Here is a 20,939-nt window from a genome sequence, read left to right on the forward strand (position 1 = left end):
AATTGAATTTTTTTTTAAAATCATTTATCGGTTGCACAAAAACAAACTCAGGAAACCCATTTCATTTCCGCGTAACCCATTGTGGCAATATAAATGATGTTCTTAATTTAATGCCCAAACGGAAAATAATTTAGGCAAAATTAGATTTGTCTGAGTGACATGAACGAAACGATTGTTCTCACAATTTTCAGTATACAGGTATCCCCGGTTATTACATGAGTAAATTTAAAGTACTTAAAGTCGAGAAAGATTTGTATACTGTAAATCATGAAATTAATGCGTCATATTATTGCGTCCATACATGAGTGAACAAAAATGTGTATTTTTATTAATGCGTCGGGCAAAAGTCCACATCACATAAAAACCACAGTTGTGTTCTTATTATATTGTTTGGGAGCGGTTATAGAATCTGTCCGCCACTAATCCTTTTGTAAAAAGAGGGATTTTTTGGTGGGGATTCTTAAAAAAAAGTGGGGCATGGGTTTTTGCGGGGGAAAAAGAAATAAAATAAAATTATTTATTTAGAAAAAAAAAAAAAAAAAAATATGGACATTAAGACTTATTGGGGGGGGGGCCAGCCCCCCCCCCCAGCCCCCCTTGCTAACCCTAATCACTCTGTAGCCGTGTAGGCTATCAACACTCCTCTGTAACAATCGACCTACAAAGTTCCTAAATTAAAATAAAGTAAAACAGAAAATCACTCGACCCTATGTTCCTAAAACAAACTAAACCCTAACCGTTCCTGAAATAAAACACAAAATAACGCAAAGTTCCTAAAATAAAATAAAATAGAAATTAACTCGAGTTATTGGCTTTATTTTAGTAATCGTCAGAGTAGTTAAAATTATCGAAAATTACATATTCGTTATTTAGTGTATAGTAAATCATAAATGGTTGTATTTAGGTGGCGGACATATTCTATAACCGTACCAAAATGCGTCGTTATTATTGCGTCGATGTGTTCGCCGCATTTTTCGCATTAATTACTTGCTCGCATTAATTACTTGCTCGCATTAATTTCATGATTTACAGTAATTAAATTTATTAATTATACATTTTTATTAACCCCATCTTAGTATTCATAGGTTTTTCTCTGTCTCTCTTATTTTTGTCATTAGTATGAGAATTTTTTTGTAGATATATGTATCCAGATATAAATGTAAGTTGTATACACATACATGTAGTTGCATTTACCTTGAACATCACACCAGTATATAAATTATAATTCATAATATCATTTTTTCTGCCATCTGCCATTTTGTTCTTTTATGGAATACTCTTCAAGAGGGGTGAAAGCCTCCAAAATATGTGACATAATTAATATAAAATCAATGATCTCTAGTGGTATCATTAAATAAAAATAAAAATAATAATAAAATTAATATGACGTCGTTACGTTTGCTTTTATATCATAACATGTTATAATGTTGTTAGATTAAGTCATATCCTTTCACCCCTCTTGGAGAATATTCCATAAAAAGTCAAAATGGCAGCCAGCACAAAATGACATGCCTTTTGCCCTATGCGATCTCAGCGAAGTCGATATAGGTGACATGGTTATCATCTAGTATGTGGAATCTGTGTCATTGTAATGTTTTTTTCAAGATTTCTGTCTGGACAAAATGTGGGTAAAATCTAATGAAAAATAAAGGTGGTAGAGCAATTTTTTGTAGTTAACATTTTGGTTCCGACTTTAGGTTAATATGGATATTACACAAGATACCTATTTGTTTCAGAGGACTACATCTGTGTAGCCTCCCCTATTCAGTTGTGATACTAATCTATAATTTAAATTAAAACCCGCTACATTTTTCCATTATAAGCAAGGGATCTTTTATATGCACCATCCCACAGACATGTTAGCACATACTGGAACAAGAATTAGCTCAATGAGCTCACTGATGGGGATTGATCCCAAACCGACCGCACATCAGGCGAGCGCTTTATTACTGGGCTATGCCAACCCTGCCATATAAATCAAGACATTGACTGTTCATGTGTGTACTAAATCAAATCAACCAATTGGCTCCATTTTCTATTTTGATTAACCAAATTCTAAATTATGAGTCAAAATTACCTTCAAGAAATTACAAAACATTTTCACATTGGCTTTAATCCTATGGGACAAATTCAAATACCAACCTTTGCCCGCTACCGACCCTGGTCGAGCTGCTTGTGCTCCCTCGTACATGCCAGCATGGGAGACCACCTCTCCCACCCACCCCAAACCCTTTTCTGTCCTGGACGGAGGAGCCGCTGAAAGTGGACACCTTCACCCATGACAGGCGTGTGCTACAACAGCTTGTTCTGAATGTGCATGTTGAAAGCTATGATCTGACCTGACCTGTTCACGGGTGTGAATCTCTAATTCCTCTCTGAGTATTTTGAATAGTTTGATTTTTACATCCTTGACATTTTAGTTTTTGTTATATTTTATTTTTTGTTATAAAAATGAAAGTCTGATATGTGTGTAGCATTCTAAACACATGGATTTCTGTTTAAATATGTATTCAGTAGTACATTGTGTTCATTTATAAACAAATTATTGTCAACAGTCAGACTTCTGAGAATTGAAAAAAATTTTAAAATCATTTATCGGTTGCACAAAAACAAACTCAGGAAACCCATTTCATTTCCGCGTAACCCATTGTGGCAATATAAATGATGTTCTTAATTTAATGCCCAAACGGAAAATAATTTAGGCAAAATTAGATTTGTCTGAGTGACATGAACGAAACGATTGTTCTCACAATTTTCAGTATACAGGTATCCCCGGTTATTACATGTGTAAGTTTAAAGTACTTAAAGTCGAGAAAGATTTGTATAATTAAATTTATTAATTATACATTTTTATTAACTCCATCTTAGTATTCATAGGTTTTTCTGTCTCTCTTATTTTTGTCATTAGTATGAGATTTTTTTTTGTAGATATATGTATCCAGATATAAATGTAAGTTGTATACATATACATGTAGTTGCATTTACCTTGAACATCACACCAGTATATAAATTATAATTCATAATATCTTAAATGTGAATGGTTGATGAGTACTTTATAAAAACTGTTATGTTATGTCCGTATTTCCGAAGTTATTTAAAACAAAATTTAAGTACAGTAATTTGATATGCTCGAAACAATGAAATAAAATGTGTTTGATGTTGGATGGGATTTTGATTCTAGTTGTCTGATTATTCTCGTATTAAACGTGGTCATCAGGCCATCTTTAAAATTGGTTTTGGTTTCCAGTAATGTGCTTCATTGTTGTAATTGTCAGAAGTTTTTGTTTGTTTGTTTGTTGTTGTTTTTTAATTATATAATATTAATAATAAATTACCCTACTTTAAGTATCACTGTTAAATTTAAGACCAGAAAACACTACTGGTATTTTGGTTGTCAGGTCATCTTTAAACATATTTTTAGTTTCCAGTAATTTGCTCCACATTGTAACTACATGTAGATTAGGATCATGGGTTGCTCAACTCTTTGAATGCTGCTGTAAACTGAGACTACATATAGAGATAATTGCTGTTGCTTTTACCACTGGCAAATTTACTTAAAATATTTTGTGTGCTTTCATTGATTCCAATGCTTTGCTGTCAGTAGAATACAAAGAGGAAATGCAAAATATTTAATTATTGTAGAATGTTCCAAACATGGCAGTGAGCATCATACATTTTTATTAGCCTAGAGTAGGATCAAAACAAAGAAAAGAAATTTGTATTGGTCTAGAGTAGGATCAAAGAAAAGAAATTTGTTTTAGTCTAAAATAGGATTAAAGAAAAGAAATTTGTATTAGTCTAGAGTAGGATTAAAGCAAAGAAAAGAAATTTCTATTAGTCTAGAGTAGGATTAAAGCAAATAAAAGAAACTTCTATTAGTCTAGAGTAGGATTAAAGCAAATAAAAGAAACTTCTATTAGTCTAGAGTAGGATTAAAGAAACAAAATTAACTGGTGATTTTTTTTTTTTTTTTTTACTGTTATTGCTTGTGCTAATGGAAGTTGTAATTGTAGTTTATTTTTGTGTGCATTTTTACACCTAATATATAGAATAAAATATGTTTTGAATTTGAGTGTTATTCACTATCTGGTCAATACGGATATTTATTGTACATATGGTTTATTTGAAGAGATCCGAATACACGATGTATGTAACATACACAATTTAATATACATGTATAGATATTACATTTTAATTGAAAAAAAGTGATTGTGCACAATTACTAATAGGAATATTGATATAGATAGTTTCATGAACTATTGTAACTTAGGAAATTAACACAAAATACATTTCCTTTATGTTCATTACAATTTAACGTCATCCCATTGGTCCAGCATTTGTTAATTTGATGATGAATGTAAAAATAACGTCTGCCAACTTAAAACTGGTATTTTGTAAATGCATGTTACAAAGTAGAAATGATTGTTAATACGGTATGCATAATTCCATCATGTCACTTACATGTAAACTGGTGAATAATTCAGTGGTAGTGGTGGACCAGTCTTGTAAATGTAAGTCTCCATACATAAATACAGAGGATACGGTTTCACATCAATTGGAACGAGATATGGGTGGCATGTCATGACTGCCTATTAGTCCCATACTAGTCCAACCAGAGGGGACTATAGGTTTTGTGTCCATCCTTCTGTCTGTGTGTCTGTCCATCTGTCCCACATATAGTTTTCCAGACTTGTTTTTGTTGCAATGCCTCACTATATTGAGCTGAAAGTTTGTGTATAGATTTATCGTGGAAAGTTACAGATCATGTTTGACTTTCATGAGGATTTGTCTATTATGACAGTGTTATGGCCTGATTAAGTTTGACTGTCATGAGGATTTGTCTATTATGACAGTGTTATGGCCTGATCAAGTTTGACTGTCATGAGGATTTGTCTATTATGACAGTGTTATGGCCTGATCAAGTTTGACTTTATGGGAATTTATCTATTTTTGACAGTGTTATGGCCTGATCAAGTTTGACTGTCATGAGGATTTGTCTATTATGACAGTGTTATGGCCTGATCAAGTTTGACTGTCATGAGGATTTGTCTATTATGACAGTGTTATGGCCTGATCAAGTTTGACTTTATGGGAATTTATCTATTTTTGACAGTGTTATGGCCTGATCAAGTTTGACTGTCATGAGGATTTATCTATTTTTGACAGTGTTATGGCCTGATCATGTTTGACTTTAATGAGGATTTATCTATTTTTGACAGTGTTATGGCCTGATCAAGTTTGACTTTCATGAGAATTTATCTATTTTTGACAGTGTTATGGCCTGATCAAGTTTGACTTTATGGGAATTTATTCAAGATCTATAACTAAGAAAATGAAAGTTATTCGTGTTTGACAGAGTGATGGCCTGGTAAGGGACATGTATTGTTTTAGCAGTACTCTCAGAATACTTATTAGAAATTTTTCACAATGATACAGCCCATCAAAAATACATTAATTTGGCATATCATATATAACAGTACCCTGTATAACGTTCGAGCCTTTGGTGCTGTAAGAGTGGCAATAACTTAACCTCAGCCACCACCATCCCGCAGTGTACAAGCACATTTATTTGACTACTCGACATAGTTTGGCAGTTGGTAACATTCCTTATTGAATCTCATTTTTAGGTGACGGTAATATAAAGATATTTACGATTTTTGTTTTTTAATTATTATTATTATTATTATCATTTATTTTTACTTTTACTAAAAAAAAATTGTATGCTCAATTTGTTACTATGACAACCATATTCTGAAAGATTGATTGTATATTAATAAAATGATTCGTTCAGTTTAGTTCAAGATGATGTTTCTATGTATTTGGTGTATTATTTTCATTTTAATATTTCAATAATAATATTTAGATATATGAGATGAGAGTGGAAAGGACATGAAAATTCTCTTGTAATGTTTCCCTTTTCTTTCTTTTGTTTGTGCCCTACTGGCTCAACCAGTGGGAACTGTGTGTTTTGACTGTGCCAGTCTTTCCCACATAATATAGTTTTACAGACTTTGTGTTAGGACTATTGATGATCAAGCATTAGGGTCGTTTTCCATGTGTAGACTACAGTGCGGGCGTGGCACTTTCACAACGAATGCATTTAATAACTGGAAACTAATTTCTATGGCTGACAATCACACCTGGTTAAACAAGAAGAAGAAAAGCCCTTAGATTTTTGGAGTCCGCTTGTACTTGGTAAATACTGCTGTCTGTACAGAGTCCTCAAAGTTTGTCAGGCAGTGTTGGTCCCGTTTTGTTCATCATAAGAAGCCATGTTTGAATGGTTCGTGAAGTATGCTACTTTAAAGTTAGTGTACGTCAACGCGGGGTCAAATGTTAGGGCTCATTCACGTTGTATATGCCATCCAGTGTGAATGCTATCATTAGAAATAGTGGGGGTTCTTTGTATGTTGGCACGTATGCTCCGCGTCGTTTCTAATGTGAACGAGCCCTCGATCTAAAATCATGTTGTAATGTTTATTCCAGTCATAGACTCAAACGCTTGTGAACAGCTTTTGCTTCGATATATATTCTAGTGTCGTTATGAACGGAACGTTGAGTTTCGTTATGCGTTGTTTGTTGTGGACATGTTTGAATTATGGTAATAAAGTTTCTTTTTTATGCTTTCTTCTGTTTATGTGTATGTTGAATGTGTAACAATGAAAGTAGCAGTTTTACCATTATAACGTGCGTAGGTTGTACATTTATTACGTAACGCTACTTTTGTTAGATTAGACACTGTCCAACCCGTGATTTGTTTCTAAATGAATGAATTAATGAATGTTTAACGACACCCCAGCACGAAAAGTACATCGGCTATTGGGTGTCAAACTATGGTAATGCAAACAAATAAAGTGATGATCAACATCAATATAAAAATTCGAAATTTAAATAAAAACTGTAAAGAACTGCAAAAATACAAATATCACAGATAGATACTGACTTTTACTCAAAATTTCAATTGTATCTCGAAGAAAACAAGGGGATTTGTGCTGTATTGGCCATTCTCAAAGAGAATGTTACACCCCTGCACCACGGTGAGGTTACAGCACGCGCAGGGGTGATTTGTTTCTAATGCTAGACCATACACTCCCCGAAAAATATTACATAACTTGGAGACCCCCCCCCCCCCCCCCCCCCCCTTAAAGATTAATTATCCACAATCAAGACCGTATCTGCACAATGCAGAGTCGAATGAATATTTGGCAAAAATATTGGTCGATTCCATGATCTCGCTCTAGTGCCTCGTTTATAGGAGGACAGCCACTCATGAGGAGATCCTTTACTGGGCAATCCTTCCCTCCTCGCCACAAAGAGAACTACCACTCGAAGACTAGTTTACTAAATCAAACATCACTTAAAGTGCATATAAAAGATTCGTTGCTGCATTAGGAAAAATGTTGCGGGTTTCCTCGGATGACTACGTGTTAGAATTACCATACGTTTGACATCCAATAGCCGATTATTCATTAATCAGTGTGCTCCAGTGGTGTTGTTAAACAAAACAAATTAATCTAAAACGTTGAAAAAAGTTTTACTAAAGACATGAACAAGTCTGCACAAGTTCTAACTATGGAATAATATCAGCTATCATTTTGGTCAGTGGTGCACCATATTTAGTAGAACGTTTGTTTGGACACCGCTAGAGCACATTGATTAATTAATCATCAGCTATTGGATGTCAAACATATGGTTGTTCTGACTCGTAGTCATCAGGGGACTCCCGCTTCATTTTTCTAATACAGCAAGGGATCTTTTATATCCACCTTCCCACAGACGGGAAAGCACATACCACGTCCTTTGTCCAATTGTGGTGCACTGGTTGGAACGAGAAAACCCCAAATCAGTTGAATGGGTCCACCGAGGTGGTTCGATCGTTCGTTGCAAGCATCTCAAGCGAGCACTCAACCGACTGAGCTAAATCCCTCCCCTCATATTTAGTAGATCAGCCTTCATATGTCTACCATAACACTTTTTGAATGCCCTCAAGCGTTCCTAGATATCATAACCCTGCTGAAACAACTTCTGTACTAGAACGATATGGCGTTGTTTGAAATCTGCATACAATGAACATACCCTAAGCTATCTTAGAAATTGTGATATGTAAACTACAAAAGCTGGAGCAGAAGATATATTGCTCGACATATAGGTGTACTGTTGGGACGGTGAAGTCCTCACCTTTGTCATACAGCTTAGTTTGGAAACCAGTGTCGCTTTGAATCTCTATGCATAGATCGAAGTATAAAACTGATTTGATACCTTCAGATGTCCCAGTAACGAGCTACTCTCGGCATACTAAATTCCAAAAAATATATAGCTCCCATTTCCAGTTCGGTGGACCCATCGAAAATGCGCCAAATTTCCTTCGTTTAAATTGCGCACATATTTCTCTTTGGCATTGATCCTACGGGACATTCCAAATTCCATAGTAACAAAACCACCCCACGCCTGCTACCGACTCCGCTCGAGCTGCTCGTGCTCTCTTGCACTTGCCAGTGCAGGCGGTCCCCTCTCCTACCCACCCCAACCCTTTCCTGTCCTGGACAGAAGAGACGACCGAGGCCGGCACCTGTGCCCCTGACAGGCGTGCGCGACAACAGCTTGCTCTGAATTACAAGTAAAACCCTCTGACCTGACCTGACTTTAAATGTGTCTTTTATTTCTAACTTGTGGGTAAATCAATGGAAGGTGATCTGTTATCCTGCTATTATTGCATGACATAAGAGCATCTATATGGCGGGAAGTATCGTTAACAGTTTCAGCCAGATTCATTTGTTTTGATCCAGCCAGTGCACCACGACTGGTGTATCAAAGGCCGTGGTATGTGTTATCCTGTTTGTGGGATGGTGCCTATAAAAGATCCCTTGCTGCTAATCGAAAAGAGTAGCCAATGAAGTGGCGACAGCGTGTTTCCTCTCTCAATATCCATGTGGTCTTTAATCATGTCCGATTCCATATAACCGTAAATAAAATGTGTTGAGTGCATCGTTAAAGAAAACATGTCCTTCCTATCTTCTTTTTGTTTTGATTGAACCGGATTAGTCACAGACAGTAAGAAATGGGCGAGTAGTGGAGCACAGATGTTACACGTACATAGGTGTGTGTGCTCCCATTTTGTAAGGAGCGGGGGTGGAGGGTGGGGATGGAGTGGGGCAGGCCGATGTTTACCTGAATTAAACGAAAATGCCCGAATCTGGATAACAACATTTATACATATTAGCATTACTACCAAACAGTATTTATCTAATCTAATCTACTCTACTACCAAACAGCTATATAGGGTCACCACGCATTATCACATGGATTACAACTAATTTGGAGCTTAGATTGATGGAAATACATGGTAAAAGGTCTCAAGTGAGCATATTTTGTATAATGTTTGCCACAATTTAAGGTTTAGCACGCGCCTCGTACGCTTTAAAGCTGTATTCTATTTATATCCTAACCAGACTCGACAATAGCCGACAGTCTTTTAAAAATGGGTTTTTTGGGGTGTTTTGTTTTACAAGTTTTATTGCCAGCCCCTTGTTTACAATTAGAACAACACATGCCAAGGGTAAAACATGGATTGTTTACATAAAAATAATAAAACAACATAATATAATACTTTAGGGTACGGGCTTGCAAACCCCACCTCATATCCATCCCCACCCCCTCTCCATCTCCCTCTCTCTCTCTCTCTCTCTCTCTCTCTCTCTCTCTCTCTCTCTCTCTCTCTCTCTCTCTCTCTCACTACATATCTAATCAATGTAGCTATCCATTTATCTTTCTCTCACGCAAAAAACCCACACACACTTTCATCCTTTTCCATTCTATGAACGACGTACATAAATATTTAAAATACGCACATGATATATAGAGAATAATACATGAGTTTCCGTTTGATACCATTTATCTTACAACGAGTTGTTTAAAAACGTATCCAACGAGCGAAAGCGAGTTGGATATGTTTTTAAACAACGAGTTGTAAGATAAATGGTATCAAACGGACACGAATGTAGTATTCTATTTCTTACATACCTCGAAAAAAATGAAAATGTAAACAATATAATGAACTAAATTATGTTGTTACAGAACGTAGCCTAACTGGGTCATGGCGTATGGAGTGTAAAGTGACGTCACCCCATTTCATTTCCACCGGAGTCAGAATGTAAAGTGACGTCACTCCACTTTCGATCGCTTTGGTTACTGGGTCATGACCTCTCAGAGCTGCCAGTTGTATGTCTTGAAATTGTTAACACACGTACATGTGTAAACAAAGATATGTTATCAAAAATAACGAATGATGTTCTCACCAATGGGTGTGTAAGAAATATATATATATATATATATATGTATATATATATATATATATATATATATATATATATATATATATATATATATATATATATATACACACACACACATACATATACATATGTATGTATCTACATTATTAATGCGTGGACCGCTGGGAACAAGACGATGCGCAAGGAAAGTTACAAAAATTAGGTCTGTTCAAAGAGAGAATAATACACTGATCACTTGGTGAAGAATTTATTAAGATTGTTCTTACTAAGATAAATACATTTTTCTACTGTATATCTTTGTTTAGCTTCGTTTTGGAAGTGTATAATATTTAATTGGACCCTTTGCACTTTACATTTATGTATAAAATATTTAGCTAATAATAGTAGCAGGTCAAAAACATTATCTGTTTTAATATTATCTTTACATCCAAATATCACTAGCTCAAGAGAAAGCTTTAAATTACATATATATGCTTACATGAGTTTGATAACCAATTTAAATAATCATTCCAAAAATTCTGAACAATTTTACATTCCCAAAATAAATGCACTATAGATTATTTTCCTTCATGACAAAACGTACACGTTTCACTTTCAATTAATTTTAATGTATATGCGAAACTATTAGTAGTTAATATTCTATGAAGTATTCTATATTGGAACCATCTAAGTTTTATTTCTTGCGTGGTTACAAATGGTTTTAAATAAATAGTGTGCCAATTAAGGTCTGAAATAAAATAATTTTGCCATTTTGATATTGCAGAATTTGGCTTTTCAGAAGTTACAAGTGTGTAATAATATAGTTTCGAGCCATTTCTGATAGAACAACGTTTTCTTTGAACAAGAGAATCATCTAAAGGAATATTTGTTTCTATTATATTCAGTTTCGTCTTCCTAAGGTAAGCCTTACGTGAGTTAATAACTCCTTGATACTCTAAAAAAGATGCATTTAATTTGTATAAATTATTAAATGCGGTTAAAGTTAAAACGTTGCCGTACTCATCAACAAGATCACAGATTTGAGATACACCTTTCCCAAGCCATTTCTTTTTAAAAAAAGATTTGCTGTTAATTTTTATATTGGAATTATAAAAAATTAGCTCTGATAAAAAGTCTTCAAAAGATGAAACATTAATTAATAACGAGAAGTCACGAAATGCAATGATACAGTCTTTCCAAAATAGATTTTTTTACATGTTTTAAGCACAATTGGGGGAAATCATTCCCAAATAGAGATATGTTACGGAGTTGTGGAAAACATGCAAAAAGAACCAAAGTTCCATTTTGGATCTTTGGTTTCCAATTTTCGTTATAAGTTATTAATATGTCCAAGCCATTAGTTGATCATATGGATTTTAAAAAACCCCAAACATTTGCTTTGACATTAATGTAAAAGAAGAATCATGTTGTGGGTAAGAGGGGCAAATAACGGAGGGACAATACAAGTATGTTTTAAGTAGTTATTACTAATTACTTAACAAATCCAGTTAAATATGTAAAGTTTGTGTTTCTATTTAAAGTTGTTTAATGTGTACTTTTGACATTTTTTTAACGTATAGTACTTTCTTAAAAATGTTCATATTTTTGACAAATAATTACTTTCACTGAAGTCTGAAAAATAGATTTGGAAACTAGACATGAGCAGCTTTGTGATTATACCACACAAGTTATTGAATTAATAATAAAAAATAAAAATAAACATTTCCTCAAATGTGGCTGTCACGGGGATCCTGATAATACCCGTAGCTGAATAAAACACGATTATCCAAATATCTCTCCTAACTGTATATCTATTAGATCTGTCTGTATCGGGCAGGCTACTACCCGAATGGCCCGGCTCTAGGAGTAATCAGAGATAAGATCTGATATAAATATATATATATGTAGCACGTTTAGTTCACTAGAAAACACAACAAAACACAATACACTTTGGAATCTGTATTAACTCTAACGCTGACAAATGTACTTGCCGCAGTAGTTAATTAACAACAACAATATAATAACAACCCAGAGCTAATCACTTAATTAATTAATCACTAGGTATCTAGTTTACACAATATTCTAATCACTTCACCGTGATACAACACACACACGTGTGATAATTGAGAAACGCTGCCAGGGGAACTTAATTAATAAAGGAATTACAACTCTATTCCTAACTGGTTAATTTTTAATTAACCCTTAAATACTCATTCAGTAACCTTGTAATACAGAATTAATACTGGTACATATCACAATAAAGACAATAACCTACAGTTTACCTAGGTCCTCTAGGATGACCGGCTAAGCTTTATCTTACCAAATACTCGTATAAAAATATTAGAACAGTGAAGCCTACAATTTACTTCGTCAGATTACCGGAGACACTGTCTAAAGAATAATTTGTAATACATTAATGTTTGTATACACTGGTCATGATATTTATGTTGACAAGAGTTTGTTGTTAGATGAGATAAATGGATCTTGCTATTGTGAAATAAGTTAAATAGTCGGGGCTAGCTCTGGCACTCGTCAAATTCGCCAATTGTGAATTTTGAAAGCAGTTGGTGAAATTTATTTTAGTTTGGCGAAATAATTTCATGTAATAATGGAATTTTTTTTGGAAAATAAGTGACAATTTCTGTAATTTTTGAAGTTTAATGGACAATTTGGCAAACTATTTTGCTAGCCCTGAAAGTTGTTATGTAAGTATATTTTAGGATCAACTGAAGTATTGTGAAATTATACCACTGTTGTTTGATGAGCCTGCTGGTGTGTGTGTGTGTATGTGTGTGTGTGTGTGTGTTCTAAAACAAAATATTGTAAATCTAATAAAATGTTATGTAAAACATTTTTGTTTTCTGTTATGTATTGCAATGGGATAAAAGTAATGAAATGCTTGAAAATATCAGTAAAAAAAAAAAAAAAAATTACATTTGGTATAGTTCACCTGAACATTTAGGGCATGATACCCCTTTCTATTCATGAAGTCTTCCTCATTTTTTCTTGGTGCCTGTATTCTAATTTGTGTACCATCTACACAGCCAACCACATTGGGAAATCCTGTCCAAAGCACAAGCCACAATTGTTTGAAAGAGAGAGAGAGAGAGAGAGAGAGAGAGAGAGAGAGAGAGAGAGAGAGAGAGAGAGAGAGAGAGAGAGAGAGAGAGAGAGAGAGAGAGAGAGAGAGAGAGAGAGAGAGAGAGAGAGTGAGTGAGTGAGTGAGTGAGTGAGTGAGAGAGAGAGAGATGAGCGGATTCAAGAGGGGGATCCCGGTAATTTTGACACCCATAACATTTTATAAGTGCCCTTTTAACAGCACACTGCAGACAGATGGTATGCCTGAACAATACTAATACTGAGTGATCTCCCTTTTGTGAAGTGTAAAATGTTGAGTATTTTGAGTATGCTCTGTTTCAAAATTATTTACGAATGGTTTAGCGTCCGATATTGGAAGCGGGTAATGTCGTACATCAGGCGGGTAATTTCGTACACCATATCGGGTAAGATCGTACAGTTGGGTAGCTATAAATAAAATATCACCAGGTCGATATATATTTAGATTCCATTTGATAATGACGGGGCGGGACGTAGTCCAGTGGTAAAGCGTCCGCTTGATGCGCGGTCGGTCTAGGATCGATCCCCGTCGGTGGACCTATTGGGCTATTTCTCTTTCCAGCCAGTGCTCCACAACTGGCGTAACAAAGGCGGTGGTATGTACTATCCTGTCTGTGGGATGGTGCATATAAAAGATCCCTTGCTGCTAATCGAAAAGAGTAGCCCATGAAGTGGCAACAGCGGGTTTCCTCTCTCAATATCTGTATGGTCCTTAACCATATGTCTGACGCCATATAACCGTCAATAAAATGTGTTGAGTGCATCGTTAAATAAACATTTTTAATTTTATTTTTTTATAATGACAGATGCATGGTTTCAGGCTCGGATCCAGGATTTTTTCTTACAGGATTGGCTGTATACACGGCAAAATCTTGTACATTAGCACTTTAATAAAGGGCCTAATGACATGGTTTTCGGTCTTTTGGGAGCTGGAGTGATTCCTTTCGGGTATTGTGGGTATGGAAGGTAGGGGCCTATGTGTGGGGTTGGGAGCTTTCTGCTGGTTACGCAGTTGCAGGGTATAGGTGGGTCAAGGTTCTTCTTGGTAAAAGAATAAAAAAAAAAAAAACCCATTGTCTCAAGACAGTAATTCGTTTGAGTTTATTTTGGAATTATTTTTTTACTATATATGATTTGTCTGTAATTTGAGGTTGTTTAATTGGCAGAGGGTTCCCAAATTTATATATGCTTTCTATAGTTGTGGTGCTCGAAGGGAACTGAATATTGCAGCCTGGGAGCGACCGAGGACTGCGTTGTTGGGCCCTTTAAAATAAATGGAAAAAACAAGCCCAAATTTTTTTGTCGTGAGTTCGTGTAAAATATGTTTGTTTTTATAACAACAATTGAACATGTATAACATTTATTAACTTCAAAAATATTATTAATGTTTAATACCATAATACTCGATATTCACGATTTATTCAGGATATGTGTATTACACATAATAACTGGTGTAGTGAATATCAACAGTTGGTGCCTTTCTTGTCAAGGGTGGGTTGTTCAGCTGTCTCACGGAAAGAACTCTCAGCCAATCAGTGTGCAACGCCTTCCTCTAATCGTAAATATGGATATAAATAGCTGGAAATGCCCCGGAAATTATTTTAAGATGACGTAACAATATTCTGAGTAATGAAAACACAAAGTCGTAGAATGTATAACATGTTTTATTTGGGTGTACGGAGTTAGCCGACCGTACGGAATTACCCGACTCGACTCTATAGTTTCCGGTAAGAAACGGAATCTTCTAAACACGTTTTCTCGAGACATCTCTTCCAACGGGTTTGAACGATCTTTAAACACCCTAAGGGCCCTAGAATGATCTCGTAGACGCCGGCGGCGTCTGATATCAGCCATTCCAGATGATGTATTGTGGGATAGATTGTTTGAGACTTTAGGTTAAAGTCTGCTGGGTTACCAAACTTTAAATTTAAAGTTTACACTTTACACTTTAGTTAAAGTCTGAAGTCTAGACTTTAAAAGTTTTATAAGCACCACTTTCTTGATTTAAAGTCTGAAGTCTGGCCCCGTGCTTATACAACTTTTTGAATCTCAGACTCTGTTAGAGTTTGGACTCCAATCTCATACTAGAGTCTAGACTCTATTGAGTTTGAGATTGTACCCGTGCTTATAAAACTAGTTAAGAGTCTCGACTTTATAGAGTCTCATTTGTATTTACCATAAGCGGCCCAAATCGTATTTACGGTTAATTTTATTTTTTGTCATCTGCTCTGCTGTGATAAAAATGTCACTGGAAGAAACACCCGGGAAGGACTTTCCTTTGACACTGTCACTAACCCTAACCTTAACCCTAACTCTATGATAAGTATTTATAATGTTCTTTATTATAGCCTACGCTACGTGACAGTGCCACAGGAAAGTCCTACCCTCAAAACTATAAAACTCTTTTTGGAGCGTTTAAAGGGACCGAGAAAGGGAGGGAAGTACGGGAGGGAAAGTGGGCGGAATTCGCCGAAAAATTTAATTCATAAGTTATGCAGTCGGCCTTATTGTTACTCGGCAAAAACTTGAGTTACGTTAACAATGTATAATTTCATAATTTAAAGTAGCCTCTCGGTTTTACCAGTGTATTCATTGGTGGACCTGATGGGGGGGGGGGGGGGGGGTTACATGGGCATGATGCTGTCCTGTGACCCAGACTCCCGTTTTGTCCTTTTTAATTATTATTTGGTTTACACAATATACAACACTGAAATAGCCCGGAAAACATGTCTCTCTGCATTTTTATTTCAATATATATTTTATGGGGTGCATAACTTGACCCCCCCCCCCCCCCATGAACTTCACTTGCCAGTCTACCCTCACACTGTATAAATTCCTGTACACATGCCCATATTCAATGCTCTACATTTGTAAAATGTAATAATTTTACCAACCTTTTTCCAGCGACAATGAGCAGTTTGGTTACTGTGATACCCCCACCATTCAGACTGTTTTGTATGCAGCTGATGTGAGTGGATAATACGAACTGGTAAAAATATTTTTTTTTTATCATGTTTGGGGGACTGGAAGCCACATTGTTGGTACATGTTTTTCCTGTTGGCCGTAAATGTGTATTACATCCAATGATCCATCCATCCATCCATCCATCTACACACACACACACACGAGATATAATGATACTTGGGTCACAATACAATACGCATCACAATACTTAACTTTTCACATCAATCATCGATAATTAAACTGTTTATTTGAAGTTTATGAAACATAATAACCTTAATTAAAATTTAAAACATGACACATACTGCATTACAGGATAGTTTTATTGGCACCAGACAATGAAATTGAAATGTTTCGAAATACAAAGTGGAAGTCTTCAAAAAAAGAAGAAAAAAAAGTAACATGCTTGTTCAATGCAGTTCAATGGAATTTCAGGTTTTTCTTGAGAAAATTCAACTTGTTAACATGTTTAGGTTTCAGATGGTACAGACGTACAGGGAACACACACACCTTTTTGTTTAATAAATTTTGTAAACAAAAAATAAACCTATGGTGTACGTGATGATATAAATATCGAAGACAGTCTGACTATTAATAGACACATCAAATGCTGGGAAATGCAGCAAATGAACATCATAATTACTTTTTCATTGCTCTACTGTATATGTTCGTATGTTTGTAAATATCTGCTTCAACCTTTTCACCAAAAAGTATTAAAACATGAACGTATCATATTGTATCATGATACTCCTGTCCTGAATCGATGTACCTTATTGTGGCCATTATCGCGATTTGATATTGTAGCACTATATTGTTACAGCTGTAACACACGCACGTACATCAGGGAACATTTTGTTTTCAAAATGTTGATTAGCAATATTTCTAGTCAACTAAACATTTATTAGCAATTATTATTTAATTTTTGAAAATTGTGTAGCGATCCCTGAAACTATTACAGTGAATCGCGATGCGATACTGAACAGAATGTTGCCTGTACACACACACACACACCCACACCCACACACGTGTGCACTTGCAATAATAAAATCAGGCAGGTAATCATATTACCAACATTTTCCAGCGACAATGAGCAGTATCTTTACTGTGATACCCCCACCTTTCAGACTGTTTTGTATGCAGCTGATGTGAGTGGATAATACAAACTGGTGAAAATAACCATTTTTATCATGTTTGGGGGACTGGAAGCATACATTGTTTCTTTTATTACTCTGTATTCCAGTATTGTCCCCATCCCATACTTGCTGTGATAATACATGTAATGATTTTGTATTAAAGTGACATCACTACACAGGTATGATAGGTCTTTCAATACTTTTATACAGGTACATACAAATGAATTGCAAGAAATTATGTATTAACTTTTGTTATCTAAACATTACAGTGAAAGCCATTCTCAAACACGTACCACTGATCAGATTAGGAAGAAATTCCAGAATTTGAAACAAAGAGGTACTGATATGTTCCTTTTATCTAAACTTTTAAATTAGTTAATAAATTATATGTAATACAAAACCAAAAATTGCATACCTACATATATTATTGAAATTTTTAATGTGTTATAAATTATATTTATGAATGTATAGTAATTGTTTTTAACATTTAAGCACATTTCAAAGTATGCCTGTTATTGTTCTTTCATTTGGTGCAGAATAATAAAGACAATGAACAATGCTTTTTTTTTTTTTTTGCAATATTTTTATGATATATTATAAAAGTCTTGTAATAATTACATTTAATGGTTTCTATTTATAGCCAAGGAAAAAAATGACTTATTGAAAAGACCGAAGACTGGTGGTGGGTCCCCATTGCCACCACTGACAAAAATAAATTGCCTATTTTTGGATTTTTTGGGGAGAAGGAGGGAATATCTGGAGTCAATGGAGGGATTGACAGCACTGGTAAGTGAAATGAATGAAATCACTGAAGAAGTATGTACAAAGAACCCATATCATTACCACGGTTCTGCCTAATAAGACAGTACTTTTCTTTTCCTTTCAAAATAGTAGGCAACAATATCAGTAGCAACAGTGGTGGTCAGAACTTTATAAAACCTGTGAGGTAAGACCACTGTGGGCACTGGACATAACCTTACATTACATGTGTTTCTAGCACATTGTGGATATCAACATACATAATAAAATAAAATGTCTTTATTCAATTTCATGTAAATTATACACATTTATATTCGGAATGTAAAATGTATATTAAAAATATCCCTACTTAAACCTGTTTGGGGAAGTTATAATTTCACATCATGTTGTCACATCAAAGAAAAAAAAAATCATACATGTTATAATAATTGTCATTTTGAAACCAATACTGCAGTCATTTACCATAATTATGTACGGTGCATTTGTGTTTGCAAAAGGTGTCATCGAGCAAGAGCAAGAAGACTCGTGTCGGTCTCTAGAATTGGAACATGGTAATGCACAATTTTTCAGTAAAGATACATGTATGTGTAGCAGTTACAAAAACGTTTCCCAACAAAGACTTAAACATTTTACAGATTTCTCAACGATTCATGACTTCAGAAATTATTAATTCATTGAAATGACAATAAAATACTACCTGTAATCACGGATAATCATTGTTTGTGCACATTGTTGTTATTTATTTCACTTAAAGTGAATATATATGTGTTATGGACTTTGCCGATTTCCACAGTTTGTGTAAGCTTTTTGTTATTCATACCCTGATGAACCAAACTGAAATCAATGTTTATTTGTTGTCTTTTAAAAATCTTTTCAGATTTGGATGTCACTGGAAATGAAGTGCAGCCTATACATGTAGAGGATGATGGTATCCATTTTGTATTATTCCTAACAATTAAATAACTTATTAAAGTAAATAAATGCCAAGATATCATGACTAAATAAATTTCTGTATTTCCAAATGCATGTGTGGTACCTCATTTCTTGAATATACTTGTTATACCTTGTTTACACTGTTTATTAGTCATATTAAACTTTACTTGTACAATGGCATGGGGTCTAATGCAAATCAGCAATAACATTACTGGTGATTACGTACAAACAGGCAAATAACCAAAATGTCTTGTAGACATTTTTTTGAATTTTCAAACATGTTTTTCTTTTTATGTATAAAAAACCATAATATACAAAACTTTATACTTATATAATTATTCATACAACTTATAGCACAAATACATTTTTCATTTCAGAAGCTGATGTACAAAAGACTGTACCTGCGAAGAACTTGAAACATTCAAATATGAAAACAGGTAGTAAAGAGCTGCTACAACTGGATATGGATGTCTGCAATTTAAAAAGAAAAGCTAATTGCAGAAACACTGAAAATAAAAGCAGAAGCACAGAAAATAAATGAAGAATTAAAACTAATTCTGTTGAAACAACAATGCTATAAAATGAAAATTGACAGGGAACAGAGGCGAGATGCTGGCGATATTTTTTCATTACAAGATATGGCCACTGGTAATGAATTGTAAACTTGCATGCATTCATGATGATACATTTGTTGGTTTGAACAACTTTTCATTTTAATAAAAAAAAAAAAAAATTAAATTTAAAAACCTCTCAGGATATTGCTTTATAAAGACAGACATGTACATTCAACATCACCAATGTGTACCTTTTATGAAAGTGAACAATGACATCTTAAGAAGAAACTAAACTTAGAAAATGTTGGTGTTAATTTGAAAATAACGTCTTGTCTCAGTTCCCTATCCATTTCATATTTATAGCATTGTTGTTGTTAATTATTTTAGTCCCATACTGGTCCAACTGGAAGGTATTATAGGTTTTATATCCATCCTGTCTGTCCATCTGTCCTACATATAGTTTTCCGGATGTTTTTTCACAATGTCTTGGCATATTGAGATGAAAATTTGGTGTTTATATGTCTCATTTTCATCACAATTTTTGATAGTTACAGACCTTGTACTTAGGAGATAGAAAAATTAGATTTAATTTTTTTTTTTTTTTGCCAGTGCCTCGAGATATTAAGGTAAAATGTTGTGAATAGCTTCATCATGTTCTGTTACGTTCATGGTAATTACCCATTTTTCACAGAGTTATGTCCCTTGAAATTTTTTTGGTCCAGTAGTGGACATGTATTGCTTTAGCAGTACTTTTGGGATGCTTCTTTTTCTAAATACATTTCTAAATTCTGCAATTTCTACACACTTTTGCAAGATATCATGACTAAATAAATTTCTGTATTTGCAGTCACTCACCAAAAAATATATGTCATGTGACATGAGCCCGACTACTTCAGAGTCCCTTTCAATTTACATACTGGTTTAAATAATTTCTTTCATTACAGTATATACAAATAAAGTTTTATGTCATTATACGTGATAATACAATGTAGCTGAATTTAAAAGAAATAATAGCTTCTCCGTATAATTTCTTACGGATTACAGGGTAAAAATAATTAAGGAATAACTACATGTGTGTTATATTTGACCATTTTTAGCATGGGAATATCAGGAACTTACCACTGGTATACATTAGATATGTGACCATTGTAACTTCATGTAGCCTGTTTAATGATAGCATGGGAATATCAGGAACTTACCACTGGTATACA

At 34.5% G+C, this 20,939-nt stretch overlaps 1 protein-coding gene and 1 long non-coding RNA gene across 2 annotated transcripts in view; one reads left to right on the plus strand and one right to left on the minus strand.

The window, feature by feature from the left end:
- The window catches only part of LOC121388303 (lysosomal protective protein-like), a 141,179-nt gene that overhangs the window by 75,420 nt on the left and 44,820 nt on the right, over nucleotides 1–20,939 (minus strand). The window lies entirely within an intron of this gene.
- Nucleotides 16,006–19,655, plus strand: LOC121388307. The gene is made up of 2 exons (XR_005959968.1): nucleotides 16,006–17,819; nucleotides 18,123–19,655. It is a non-coding gene; the product is annotated as an uncharacterized LOC121388307 (long non-coding RNA).

The sequence above is a fragment of the Gigantopelta aegis genome, chromosome 14, assembly GCF_016097555.1.
Source record: "Gigantopelta aegis isolate Gae_Host chromosome 14, Gae_host_genome, whole genome shotgun sequence".
In the NCBI taxonomy this organism is placed as follows: domain Eukaryota; kingdom Metazoa; phylum Mollusca; class Gastropoda; order Neomphalida; family Peltospiridae; genus Gigantopelta; species Gigantopelta aegis.